The following is a 14,073-nucleotide window of genomic DNA, read 5'->3' as shown; positions in this document are numbered from 1 at the left end:
TGATAAATCATTCATTGTATTCTTCTCTGGAAAGGAACAAGAACATAATTTGAATAAGTATTGCCTTAGCATAGGATTAGGAGGTGGATTCAACTACCCTAGTGCTCTTTCACACCTTTGTTTACAATCTGCTTTTCTATTTTGTGTTACATAATCAACATCTAGCCGTATCGGCAAACAAAACCCCTTGTTGTTACTATCACTTTGAATCAGTATAGTAAGACCATAAGCTTCACGTTACACCCACCTTGTCCCTGAGGATCAACTCGTACTTACCCTGTTTACAGACTCGACGCTGTATACTTGCAATTAGTACAATTGTAGGTACTGTTATAGACCTACAAGTGATTTCACAATATCTTGTTTCGTTAATCGATTAAGATTATTGTGAGGTGATTGATATTTCTAGGCTGTTCTTCGGGAATATAAGTCTGGTATATCAATTGGTTCTTGTTCACCTTGATTTATCAAAAGACGGAACAAAACTCGTAGATATTTCTGTGGGAGACCGATTTATCTATTCCTATAGACTTTTCTGTGTGAGACATATTTGTTTATCAAGTCTTCGACTTTGGGTCGTACTAACTCTTAATTGTGAGTAAGATCAGCTAAGGGAATCAAGTCCATAGTATCCTGCTGGGATCAGAGACGTAAGGAACACAACTGTACCTTGCATCAGTGTGAGATTGATTAAGGTTCAACTACAGTCCAGACCGAAGTTAGTTTGTAGTAGGCTAGTGTCTGTAGCGGCTTAATACAATTTGGTGTTCAATCTGGACTAGGTCCTGAGGTTTTTCTGCATTTGCGGTTTCCTCGTTCACAAAACATCTGGTGTCTGTGTTATTTGTTTTTCATATTATATTTTTTTATATAATTGAAATATCACAGGTTGTGCGCTTAATCGATCAATTGGTAAATCCAACCTTTTGTTGTTGATTGAAATTGATTGATCCTTGAACATTGGTCTTTGGTACCGTTCAAGTTATCTCTCTTATATTCAATCAGGCTCGCAAATTATTATTTGTTTGATTGCGGATTGAATTGAGAGATTGAGATATAACTCTTTGATATCTTTCCCCTTAAAGGACTTGACAAATAAAGCTCTCACATTAAACGGTGATGAAACCCTCGCTTTTTATTTGCCTAGAAAGGCCTTTTCTAATGCAGAAGCTATGGTGAGGACACTTGGCATAACTCTATTGGTTGTAATAATTAAAATTTGGTTACAATTTGGATACATCAAATACTTAATTGTCCGTTAGTAACGATGATAAAAATAAAAGTAGGTACACAATACTTATGTTAGAATTTAAGCTTGAATTATTTAGTTACACCGAGTTTACACCTATACTTAATTGTATTTTAGTAAGGGTGGACAAAACCCACGTCCAAACGGTTAAATAAATTAAAAAAAACGTGAATACTTAATACGTGAAACTTTTAAAAATAAAATCCTGTTAAAAAAGGAAATTGTTGACACCAAAAAATGAAAAAAAAAATCGTTTCAAATAAAAAAAAACGTGTCGTGTATTACCATAAAAAGAAAAAACAAAGTACGTGTTCAATTGGGAAACCAACCGTGAATTTAAGAGCCTAATTGATTCTGAAAAGAGAATTCTGCGTCGACGTTTTCTGTGGGTTTTCCTTCCCACTAATCAAGCCAATTCTTAATTCTTTTACCACTTCGTGTGATCACTTATATAGAAATGGCTGGTGGATTGGTTCTCCAACATCATCTCAATTCCCAATGCGGTGTCAATGGAGAGTTGACGATTGGAGATGTCACCTAGATTATGCAATTAATTACGGACAGAGACACGTAAACAATTGGCGACTAAAGTTCAAGGAATCTAAACAGTGCCACAGTCCTATTTCAAGAAATTATACATCTTAATGAGATCCTTGACATGACATTTTTACTCCAAAATATGTTCCACTGACGCTCATCGTCTACCATTTGGTCTTCGAGGATGCCTTCTTTTGGGGAGTTTAAGAATATAACACGACAAGTTTTCAACTGACCAATTGTTTCGCCAGCTTAGTTTCAACATTAAAACTTCAAGCTTTGACCTAGCACAAGGTAAATAAGAGCAATATAACTCTTCACTAATTTTTTCTAAATTTATGCACACTCATTATAATACGGAAATGAAAAAAGTGTCGACACGGGACGGGGCAAAGTCCCATGTCGACGTCCCGCGCATACGAAATCAAAAATGCATCGCCATGGGACAGGACGAAGACCATCGCACACTAAGTTAATCCTCGGTTTCATTGACCGAAACAAGCCCTTTTTGAGTTTTGTGAAACGAGCATTTTGGTGAGGGCATTTGACAACGTATGCTTGGTTTAAAATTTTAAAACTCAAAAGGAAAACTTAATTTACTGTGTTTGGAGTTCTATAGAAGTCCAAATTCAATTTGCAAGTCGAGTACCTACCACATTAGGATTCTACTTTCCAAAATTATACATAAAGAGGGAAGACTCACATATTTCTGTAAAAATAAAGGAAAATAAATAAAAAGAATTTGCACATATTTCCTATCTTTTCTCACTTATCGAATGCATCTAAACGGGGCGGGATGACACTAAATAAAAAATACATCGCCACGAGACAGGCGAAGCCCCGTGCATACCAAATCAAAAATATGGTAAAATAAAAAAAAACGGTGCGTAGCCCGGGCACTAATCTAGTCTATATTATAAGGGACGGTGGTGTTTTCTACATCGATGGTTATCTACCGTTCGAATACATAAAGAACCGTCCAGATTTAATCTACATTTTCGGGACATAAAGAATAGTCCAGATTTTACCAGGTTACCTCCCTTCCTTTTAGCCCCACTCGATCATTCGCTTACCCGTTCGACTTTGAATAATAACTGCTAGCCCCATTACTCTTCCCTCGCCCAACGCTAAGAAAAAAACGCACCCAAGGAATCAAAGTTCCGTTTATCTTCTTTGGTATTTAATGGAATTGAAGATCAGTCATACCCAGTTTCACAACCATTCATCTTTCGCTACACCCAGACGGATTAAGATATTTTTCTCACAATTTTGGGTATTTACTTTTTGATGAATCAACGAGGTAAGCCCTAGATATGAATCACAACTTTTCTTTTTCTTTTTGAATCTTTTGAATCTCATTGCACTGTTCTCATATTTGATTCGTAACTCTGATTTCATCAATAATGGCAATAAAATCATCCATGTTTCTCAATCTTATATGTTAATATAAAGAGATTCTAACTAAACAGAATATTAATCAATTCAATCTTCTTTGGGCTTAGGTTACCTTCTCGCGCAAGTTAGATCTAAGTTTATGGACATTTAATTCAATATCAATTTTAGAAGTTTGCATTTTTTTTATCACTGATTTTTCCTTTTCCTGTTAGTATTAATGTTAATCTTAATTTGCTAATTTTTGGGGATTTATCACCTTCTCCACCTAATGCAAGAATTACAATTTGGTGTGAAGTAGTATTCTCGGTGGGTTTATATTAATTTTTTGTTCTTATTATTCTGTATTAATGGTATTTCATTAATACTTAAGAACCAGGTGGGTGCTTCAATATTATTAATTGATTAATAGACCAGGAATAAACTGTCAACTATCTCACATTTGGTGATGAACATCATGTTAAGGCAGAGGTTTTTTCAATGTTTATGTGGAATTTTATTTTCGGTGTATTTGCTAATTGAAAATTAAGGAAATTTTTGGTTTTTTGTGCTGCAGTTTTTAGGTCTAGCATTTTTATAGAATAACGATGAATGCAAGAGTGTTTATTCTCCTAACTTCATCATCTTTTCGTTGTAGAAAGAATAACATCCTCTGTTTCTAAAATCAGAATGGAAAAAGAATTCAGAATTTTTCTGTCTTAAGACAACTAATAATTTCAAACTTTGAAGAAAAGTGTTTCTCAATTGAGAGAAATGGTAACCTTAATAGATATGAAATCAGAACCATAATCTGTTGAAGATTCATTATCTTGAAAAGACGGCCCTGATATTAGTACATTTTCATGGTAGGAAGAGTTTCTTAAGCATTGGATCATTGTTACTTTAGATAGTGTGATAAACATTAGATAAGAGAGCATTTTCTTGAAATAACATTTTTATAGAATAACGATGAATGCATAAAGAACCGTCCAGATTTAATCTACATTTTCGGGACATAAATAATAGTCCAGATTTTACCAGGTTCCCTCCCTTCAGATTTTACCAGGTTCCCTCCCTTCCTTTTAGCCCCACTCGATCATTCGCTTACCCGTTCGACTTTGAATAATAACTGCTAGCCCCATTACTCTTCCCTCGCCCAACGCTAATAAAAAAACGCACCCAAGGAATCAAAGTTCCGTTTATCTTCTTTGGTATTTAATGGAATTGAAGATCATGCATACCCAGTTTAACAGCCATTCATCTTTCGCTACACCCAGACGGATTAAGATATCTTTCTCATAATTTTGGGTATTTACTTTTTGATGAATCAACGAGGTAAGCCCTAGATATGAATCACAACTTTTCTTTTTCTTTTTCAATCTTTTGAATCTAATTGCACTGTTCTCATATTTGATTCGTAACTCTGATTTCATCAATAATGGCAATAGAATCATCCATGTTTCTCAATCTTATATGTTAATATAAAGAGATTCTAACTAAACAGAATATTAATCAATTCAATCTTCTTTGGGCTGAGGTTACCTTCTCACGCAAGTTAGATCTAAGTTTGTGGACATTTAATTCAATATCAATTTTAGGAGTTTGCATTTTTTTTATCACTGATTTTTCCCTTTCCTGTTAGTATTAATGTTAATCTTGGTTTGCTTATTTTTGGGGATTCATCACCTTCTCCACCTAATGCAAGAATTACAATTTGGTGTGAAGTAGTATTCTCGGTGGGTTTATATTAATTTTTTGTTCTTATTATTCTGTATTAATGGTATTTCATTAATACTTAAGAGCCAGGTGGGTGCTTAAATATTATTAATCGATTAATAGACCAGGAATAAACTGTCAACTATCTCACATTTGGTGATGAACATCATGTTAAGGCAGAGTTTTTTCAATGTTTATGTGGAATTTGATTTTTGGTGTATTTGCTAATTGAAAATTAAGGAAATTTTTGGTTTTCTGTGCTGCAGTTTTTAGGTCGAGCATTTTTATAGAATAACGATGAATGCAAGAGTGTTTATTCTCCCAACTTCATCATCTTTTCGTTGTAGAAAGAATAACATCCTGTGCTTCTAAAATCACAATGGAAAAAGAATTCAGAATTTTTCTGTCTTAAGACAACTAATAATTTCAAACTTTGAAGAAAAGTAATTTTCAATTGAGAGAAGTGGTAACCTTAGTAGATATGAAATCAGAACCATAATCTGTTGAAGATTTATTATCTTGAAAACACGGCCCTGATATTAGTACATGTTCATGGTAGGAAGAGTTTCTGAAGCATTGGATCATTGTTACTTTAGATAGTGTGATAAACATTAGATAAGAGAACATTTTCTTGAATTTTTTACTTTATATATATACCATTGGTTTCCCTTTGTCCGCCAGGAAGCATCTTGGTTTCAATGTGGATTACATCTCTTTCTTAGTATGACACTACACCTCTTGATTTCAGGAACCGTATCCTGAACTTCTAGAAATTCAATCCCTTGCCATGTGTTAGTGGCATATATTCCCTAAACAAATTCACAATTCTTGGTGAGAAATATTTCGCCTTGCACTCATACCCCATTTGGACTCTGACAATCCAACAAGTGGGTGACATGGTCGTATGGCCACCTCTAATTCATTAGATGACTATACATATGATGGATTATAGGTATACATGTGAGCTAAAATGGGAACATTAACCCCTTAGGTGATCTAAACTTTATTCGCATAAAATTTTGTTGTTCTACTATCTTGCAAGTAGTAGGACCATTCATTGTTATGGAAGAGTCTGAGCAGCGGGGAGCCAACATCTACAAGCGCGCAAATTTGACTGTTAGGATACATTCTTTGCAGTATCAATTTTAACGGGTAAAGATGTATTTTAATTTAGGTTTATCGAATGTGAAGCACTCAAGAATATTGTGAAACTGAATTAACATTTGTGATTTTCAAATACAGAGTCTTGAAGCTGTTCAAACTCGCCAACACGGCCGACGAACATTGCACAAAAGTAGGACTTTCATGAGGCCATGAAGTGGAATCAATATACAGTACTCAACGATGAAGAAGTCCTCAAATGGTACCGCTTATCCAGGCATAAACAATGGGCTTCTATGTGAAATGTAAGAATTCGTTATTTTAGTGTTTCCATAATTCTATTACACAACAAGGATTACAGTTAACTATCTTTCAATAAACATATATACATTGGTGCTGAATTAATTATACTAAGCATTCACTTTTTGTGGATGGGAAGAGAAACCACGGATGAGGATAATCCTTTAGATGAAGAGGGCGCGAGGACCAGTAACTTACCGTGATCTAATAATCAGTGTCAGGATATAACATCGCATTCATAGGTACACCGTTCGTTAGGAAATATGAATGTCAAATGCAGACACTGTGGACCACTACTCTGGATCTAACGGAGTGATTTATTAATTACAGAACAAGGATGGATAAAACATCGCATTCAGAGGTACACCGTTCGTTAGGCAAGATGGATGTCAAATGCAGACACTGTGGACGACTACTCTGGATCTAACGGAGTGATTTATTCTTTCAGCGATGAATGAGGAATTGGATGCAACATATGATGTAGTTGTTCAAATATACCGTGGGTCGTATCCCTCTTACATGGCAGCAGTGTAGGTGTCAGGGTATTTGGAGGAAGGGCCAAAAATGTGGGAGGCCCTTCTGCAAGTTTAAACAATAAATCCCCTGGGGTCAGCATCTTTGTTGCAATGTGGATTACATCTCTTTCTTAGTATGAGACTACAACTCTTGATTTCAGGAAACGTATCCTGAACTTCTGGAAATTCAATCCCTTGCCATGTGTTAGTGGCATATATTCCCTAAACAAATTCACAATTCTAGGTGAGAAATATTTCGCCTTGAACCCATACCCTATTTGGACTCTGACAATCCAATAAGTGGTGACATGATCGTATGGCCACCTCTAATTCATTAGACGACTATACATATGATGGATTATAGGTATACATGTGAGCTAAAATGGGAACATTAGCCCCTTAGGTGATCTAAACTTTCTTCGCATAAAATTTTGTTGTTCTACTATCTTGCAAGTAGTAGGACCATTCATTGTTCTGGAAGAGTCTGAGCAGCGTGGAGCCAACATCTACAAGCGCACAAATGTGACTGTTAGGATACATTATTTGTATTATCAACTTTAACGGGTAAAGATGTATTTTAATTTAGGTTTATCGAATGTAAAGCACTCAAGAATATTGTGAAACTGAATTAACATTTGTGATTTTCAAATACAGAGTCTTGAAGCTGTTCAAACTCGCCAACACGGTCGACGAACATTGCACAGAAGTAGGACTTTCATGAGGCCATGAAGTGGAATCAATATACAGTACTCAACGATGAAGAAGTCATCAAATGGCACCGCTTATCCAGGCATAAACAATGGGCTTCTATGTGAAATGTAAGAATTCGTTATTTTAGTGTTTCCATAATTCTATTACACAACAAGGATTACAGTTGACTATCTTTCAATAAAAATATATACATTGGTGCTGAATTAATTATACTAAGCATTCACTTTTTGTGGATGGGTAGAGAAATCACGGATGAGGATAATACTTTAGATGAAGAGGGCGCGAGGACCAGTAACGTACCCTGATCTAATAATCAGTGTCAGGATATAACATCGCATTCATAGGTACACCGTTTGTTAGGAAAAATGGATGTCAAGTGCATACACCGTGGACCACTACTCTGGATCTAACAGAGTGATTTATTAATTACACAACAAGGATGGATATAACATCGCATTCATAGGTACACCGTTCGTTAGGCAAGATGGATGTCAAATGCAGACAATGTGGACGACTACTCTGGATCTAACGGAGTGATTTACTCTTTCGGGGATGAATGAGGAAGTGGGTGCAACATATGATGTAGTTGTTCAAATATACCATGGATCGTATCCCTCTTACATGGCAGCAGTGTAGGTGTCAGGGTATTTGGAGGAAGGGCCAAAAATATGGGAGGCCCTTCTGCAAGTTTAAACAATAAATCCGCTGGGGTCAGCATCTTGGTTGCAATGTGGATTACATCTCTTTCTTAGTATGAAACTACAACTCTTGATTTCAGGAACCGTATCCTGAACTTCTGGAAACTCAATCCCTTGCCATGTGTTAGTGTCATATATTCCCTAAACCAAATTCACAATTCTTGGTGAGAAATATTTCGCTTTGCACCAGTACTCCATTTGGACTCTAACAATCCAACAAGTGGGTGACATGATCGTATGGCCACCTCTAAGTCATTAGACGACTATACATATGATGGATTATAGGTATACATGTGAGATAAAAGGGGAACATTACCCCCTTAGGTGATCTAAACTTTCTTCGCATAAAATTTTGTTGTTCTACTATCTTGCAAGTAGTAGGACCATTCATTGTTCAGGAAGAGTCTGAGCAGCGGGGAGCCAACATCTACAAGCGCGCAAATGTGACTGTTAGGATACATTCTTTGTATTATCAATTTTAACGGGTAAAGATGTATTTTCATTTAGGTTTATCGAATGTGAAGCACTCAAGAATATTGTGAAACTGAATTAACATTTGTGATTTTCAAATACAGAGTCTTGAAGTTGTTCAAACTCGCCAACACGGTCGACGAACATTGCACATAAGTAGGACTTTCATGAGGCCATGAAGTGGAATCAATATACAGTACTCAACGATGAAGAAGTCATCAAATGGTACCGCTTATCCAGGCATAAACAATGGGCTTTTATGTGAAATGTAAGAATTCGTTATTTTAGTGTTTCCATAATTCTATTACACAACAAGGATTACAGTTAACTATCTTTCAATAAAAATATATACATTGGTGCTGAATTAATTATACTAAGCATTCACTTTTTGTGGATGGGAAGAGAAACCACGGATGAGGATAATCCTTTAGATGAAGAGGGCGCGAGGACCAGTAACTTACCCTGATCTAATAATCAGTGTCAGGATATAACATCGCATTCATAGGTACACCGTTCGTTAGGAAATATGGATGTCAAATGCAGACACTGTGGACCACTACTCTGGATCTAACGGAGTGATTTATTAATTACTGAACAAGGATGGATAAAACATCGCATTCAGAGGTACACCGTTCGTTAGGAAAGATGGATGTCAAATGCAGACAGTGTGGACGACTACTCTGGATCTAACAGAGTGATTTATTCTTTCAGCGATGAATGAGGAATTGGCTGCAACATATGATGTAGTTGTTCAAATATACCATGGGTCGTATCCCTCTTACATGGCAGCTGTGTAGGTGTCAGGGTATTTGGAGGAAGGGCCAAAAATGTGGGAGTCCCTTCTGCAAGTTTAAACAATAAATCCCCTGGGGTCAGCATCTTTGTTGCAATGTGGATTAGATCTCTTTCTTAGTATGACACTACAACTCTTGATTTCAGGAACCGTATCTTGAACTTCTGGAAATTCAATCCCTTGCCATGTGTTAGTGGCATATATTCCCTAAACAAATTCACAATTCTTGGTGAGAAATATTTCGCCTTCCACCCATACCCCATTTGGACTCTGAAAATCCAACAAGTAGGTGACATGATCGTATGGCCACCTCTAATTCATTAGACGACTATACATATGATGGATTATAGGTATACATGTGAGCTAAAATGGGAACATTACCCCCTTAGGTGATCTAAACTTTCTTCGCATAAAATTTTGTTGTTCTACTATCTTGCAAGTAGTAGGACCATTCATTGTTTTGGAAGAGTCCGAGCAGCGGGGAGCCAACATCTACAAGCACGCAAATGTGACTGTTAGGATACATTCTTTGTATTATCAATTTTAACGGGTAAAGATGTATTTTCATTTAGGTTTATCGAATGTGAAGCACTCAATAATATTGTGAAACTGAATTAACATTTGTGATTTTCAAATACAGAGTATTGAAGCTGTTCAAACTCGCCAACAAGGTCGACGAACATTGCACATAAGTAGGACTTTCATGAGGCCATGAAGTGGAATCAATATACAGTACTCAACGATGAAGAAGCCATCAAATGGTACCGCTTATCCAGGCATAAACAATGGGCTTCTATGTGAAATGTAAGAATTCGTTATTTTAGTGTTTCCATAATTCTATTACACAACAAGGATTACTAGTTAACTATCTTTCAATAAACATATATACATTGGTGCTGAATTAATTATACTAAGCATTCACTTTTTGTGGATGGGCAGAGAAACCACGGATGAGGATAATCCTTTAGATGAATAGGGCGCGAGTACCAGTAACGTACCCTGATCTAATAATCAGTGTCAGGATATAACATCGCATTCATAGGTACACCGTTCGTTAGGCATGATGGATGTCAAATGCAGACACTATGGACCACTACTCTGTTCTAACTGAGTGATTTATTAATTACACAACAAGGATGGATATAACATCGCATTCAGAGGTACACCATTCGTTAGGCAAGATGGATGTCAAATGCAGACACTGTGGATGACTACTCTGGATCTAACAGAGTGATTTATTCTTTCAGCGATGAAATGAGGAAGTGGCTGCAACATATGATGTAGTTGTTCAAATATACCATGGATCGTATCCCTCTTATATGGCAGCAGTGTAGGTGTCATGGTATTTGGAGGAAGAGCCAAAAATATGGGAGGCCCTTCTGCAAGTTTAAACAATAAATCCGCTGGGGTCAACATCTTGGCTGCAATGTGGATTACATCTCTTTCTTAGTATGACACTACAACTCTTGATTTCAGGAATCGTATCCTGAACTTCTGGAAATTCAATCCCTTGCCATGTGTTAGTGGCATATATTCCCTAAACAAATTCACAATTCTTGGTGAGAAATATTTCTCCTTGCACCCATACCCTATTTGGACTTTGACAATCCAACAAGTAGGTGACATGATCGTATGGCCACCTGTAATTCATTAGACGACTATACATATGAAGGATTATAGGTATACATGTGAGCTAAAATGGGAACATTACCCCCTTAGGTGATCTAAACTTTCTTCGCATAAAATTTTGTTGTTCTACTATCTTTCAAGTAGTAGGACCATTCATTGTTTTGGAAGAGTCCGAGCAGCGGGGAGCCAACATCTACAAGCACGCAAATGTGACTGTTAGGATACATTCTTTGTATTATCAATTTTAACGGGTAAAGATGTATTTTCATTTAGGTTTATCGAATGTGAAGCACTCAATAATATTGTGAAACTGAATTAACATTTGTGATTTTCAAATACAGAGTATTGAAGCTGTTCAAACTCGCCAACAAGGTCGACGAACATTGCACATAAGTAGGACTTTCATGAGGCCATGAAGTGGAATCAATATACAGTACTCAACGATGAAGAAGCCATCAAATGGTACCGCTTATCCAGGCATAAACAATGGGCTTCTATGTGAAATGTAAGAATTCGTTATTTTAGTGTTTCCATAATTCTATTACACAACAAGGATTACTAGTTAACTATCTTTCAATAAACATATATACATTGGTGCTGAATTAATTATACTAAGCATTCACTTTTTGTGGATGGGCAGAGAAACCACGGATGAGGATAATCCTTTAGATGAATAGGGCGCGAGGACCAGTAACGTACCCTGATCTAATAATCAGTGTCAGGATATAACATCGCATTCATAGGTACACCGTTCGTTAGGCATGATGGATGTCAAATGCAGACACTATGGACCACTACTCTGTTCTAACTGAGTGATTTATTAATTACACAACAAGGATGGATATAACATCGCATTCAGAGGTACACCATTCGTTAGGCAAGATGGATGTCAAATGCAGACACTGTGGATGACTACTCTGGATCTAACAGAGTGATTTATTCTTTCAGCGATGAAATGAGGAAGTGGCTGCAACATATGATGTAGTTGTTCAAATATACCATGGATCGTATCCCTCTTATATGGCAGCAGTGTAGGTGTCATGGTATTTGGAGGAAGAGCCAAAAATATGGGAGGCCCTTCTGCAAGTTTAAACAATAAATCCGCTGGGGTCAACATCTTGGCTGCAATGTGGATTACATCTCTTTCTTAGTATGACACTACAACTCTTGATTTCAGGAATCGTATCCTGAACTTCTGGAAATTCAATCCCTTGCCATGTGTTAGTGGCATATATTCCCTAAACAAATTCACAATTCTTGGTGAGAAATATTTCTCCTTGCACCCATACCCTATTTGGACTTTGACAATCCAACAAGTAGGTGACATGATCGTATGGCCACCTGTAATTCATTAGACGACTATACATATGAAGGATTATAGGTATACATGTGAGCTAAAATGGGAACATTACCCCCTTAGGTGATCTAAACTTTCTTCGCATAAAATTTTGTTGTTCTACTATCTTGCAAGTAGTAGGACCATTTATTTTTCTGGAAGAGTCTGAGTAGCGGGGAGCCAACATCTACAAGCGCGCAAATGTGAATGTTAGGATACATTCTTTGTATTATCAATTTTAACGGGTAAAGATGTATTTTCATTTAGGTTTATCGAATGTGAAGCACTCAAGAATATTGTGAAACTGAATTAACATTTGTGATTTTCAAATACATAGTCTTGAAGCTGTTCAAACTCTCCAACACGGTCGACGAACATTGCAAGTAGGACTTTCATGAGGCCATGAAGTGGAATCAATATACAGTACTCAACGATGAAGAAGTCATCAAATGGTACCGCTTATCCAGGATAAACAATGGTCTTTTATGTGAAATGTAAGAATTCGTTATTTTAGTGTTTCCATAATTCTATTACACAACAAGGATTACAGTTAACTATCTTTCAATAAACATATATACATTGGTGCTGAATTAATTATACTAAGCATTCACTTTTTGTGGATGGGTAGAGAAATCACGGATGAGGATAATACTTTAGATGAAGAGGGCGCGAGGACCAATAACGTACCCTGATCTAATAATCAGTGTCAGGATATAACATCGTATTCATAGGTACACCGTTCTTTAGGCAAAATGGATGTCAAGTGCATACACTGTGGACCACTATTCTGGATCTAACAGAGTGATTTATTAATTACACAACAAGGATGGATATAACATCGCATTCATAGGTACACCGTTCGTTAGGCAAGATGGATGTCAAATGCAGACACTGTGGACGACTACTCTGGATCTAACGGAGTGATTTACTCTTTCGAATATGAGGAAGTGGAAGCAACATATCATGTAGTTGTTCAAATATACCATGGATCGTATCCCTCTTACATGGCAGCAGTGTAGGTGTCAGGGTATTTGGAGGAAGGGCCAAAAATATGGGAGGCCCTTCTGCAAGTTTAAACAATAAATCCGCTGGGGTCAGCATCTTGGTTGCAATGTGGATTACATCTCTTTCTTAGTATGACACTACAACTCTTGATTTCAGGAACCGTATCCTGAACTTCTGGAAATTCAATCCCTTACCATGTGTTAGTGTCTTATATTCCCTACAAAAATTCACAATTCTTGGTGAGAAATATTTCGCTTTGCACCCGTACCCCATTTGGACTCTAACAATCCAATAAGTGGGTGACATGATCGTATGGCCACCTCTAATTCATTAGACGACTATACATATGATGGATTATAGGTATACATGTGAGCTAAAATGGGAACATTACCCCCTTAGGTGATCTAAACTTTCTTCGCATAAAATTTTGTTGTTCTACTATCTTGCAAGTAGTAGGACCATTCATTGTTTTGGAAGAGTCCGAGCAGCGGGGAGCCAACATCTACAAGCGCGCAAATATGACTGTTAGGATACATGCTTTGTATTATCAATTTTAACGGGTAAAGATGTATTTTCATTTAGGTTTATCGAATGTGAAGCACTCAAGAATATTGTAAAACTGAATTAACATTTGTGATTTC

This window comes from Papaver somniferum, chromosome 1 (assembly GCF_003573695.1).
Source record: "Papaver somniferum cultivar HN1 chromosome 1, ASM357369v1, whole genome shotgun sequence".
NCBI classification, from domain to species: domain Eukaryota; kingdom Viridiplantae; phylum Streptophyta; class Magnoliopsida; order Ranunculales; family Papaveraceae; genus Papaver; species Papaver somniferum.
This window is presented reverse-complemented; position numbering follows the sequence as displayed.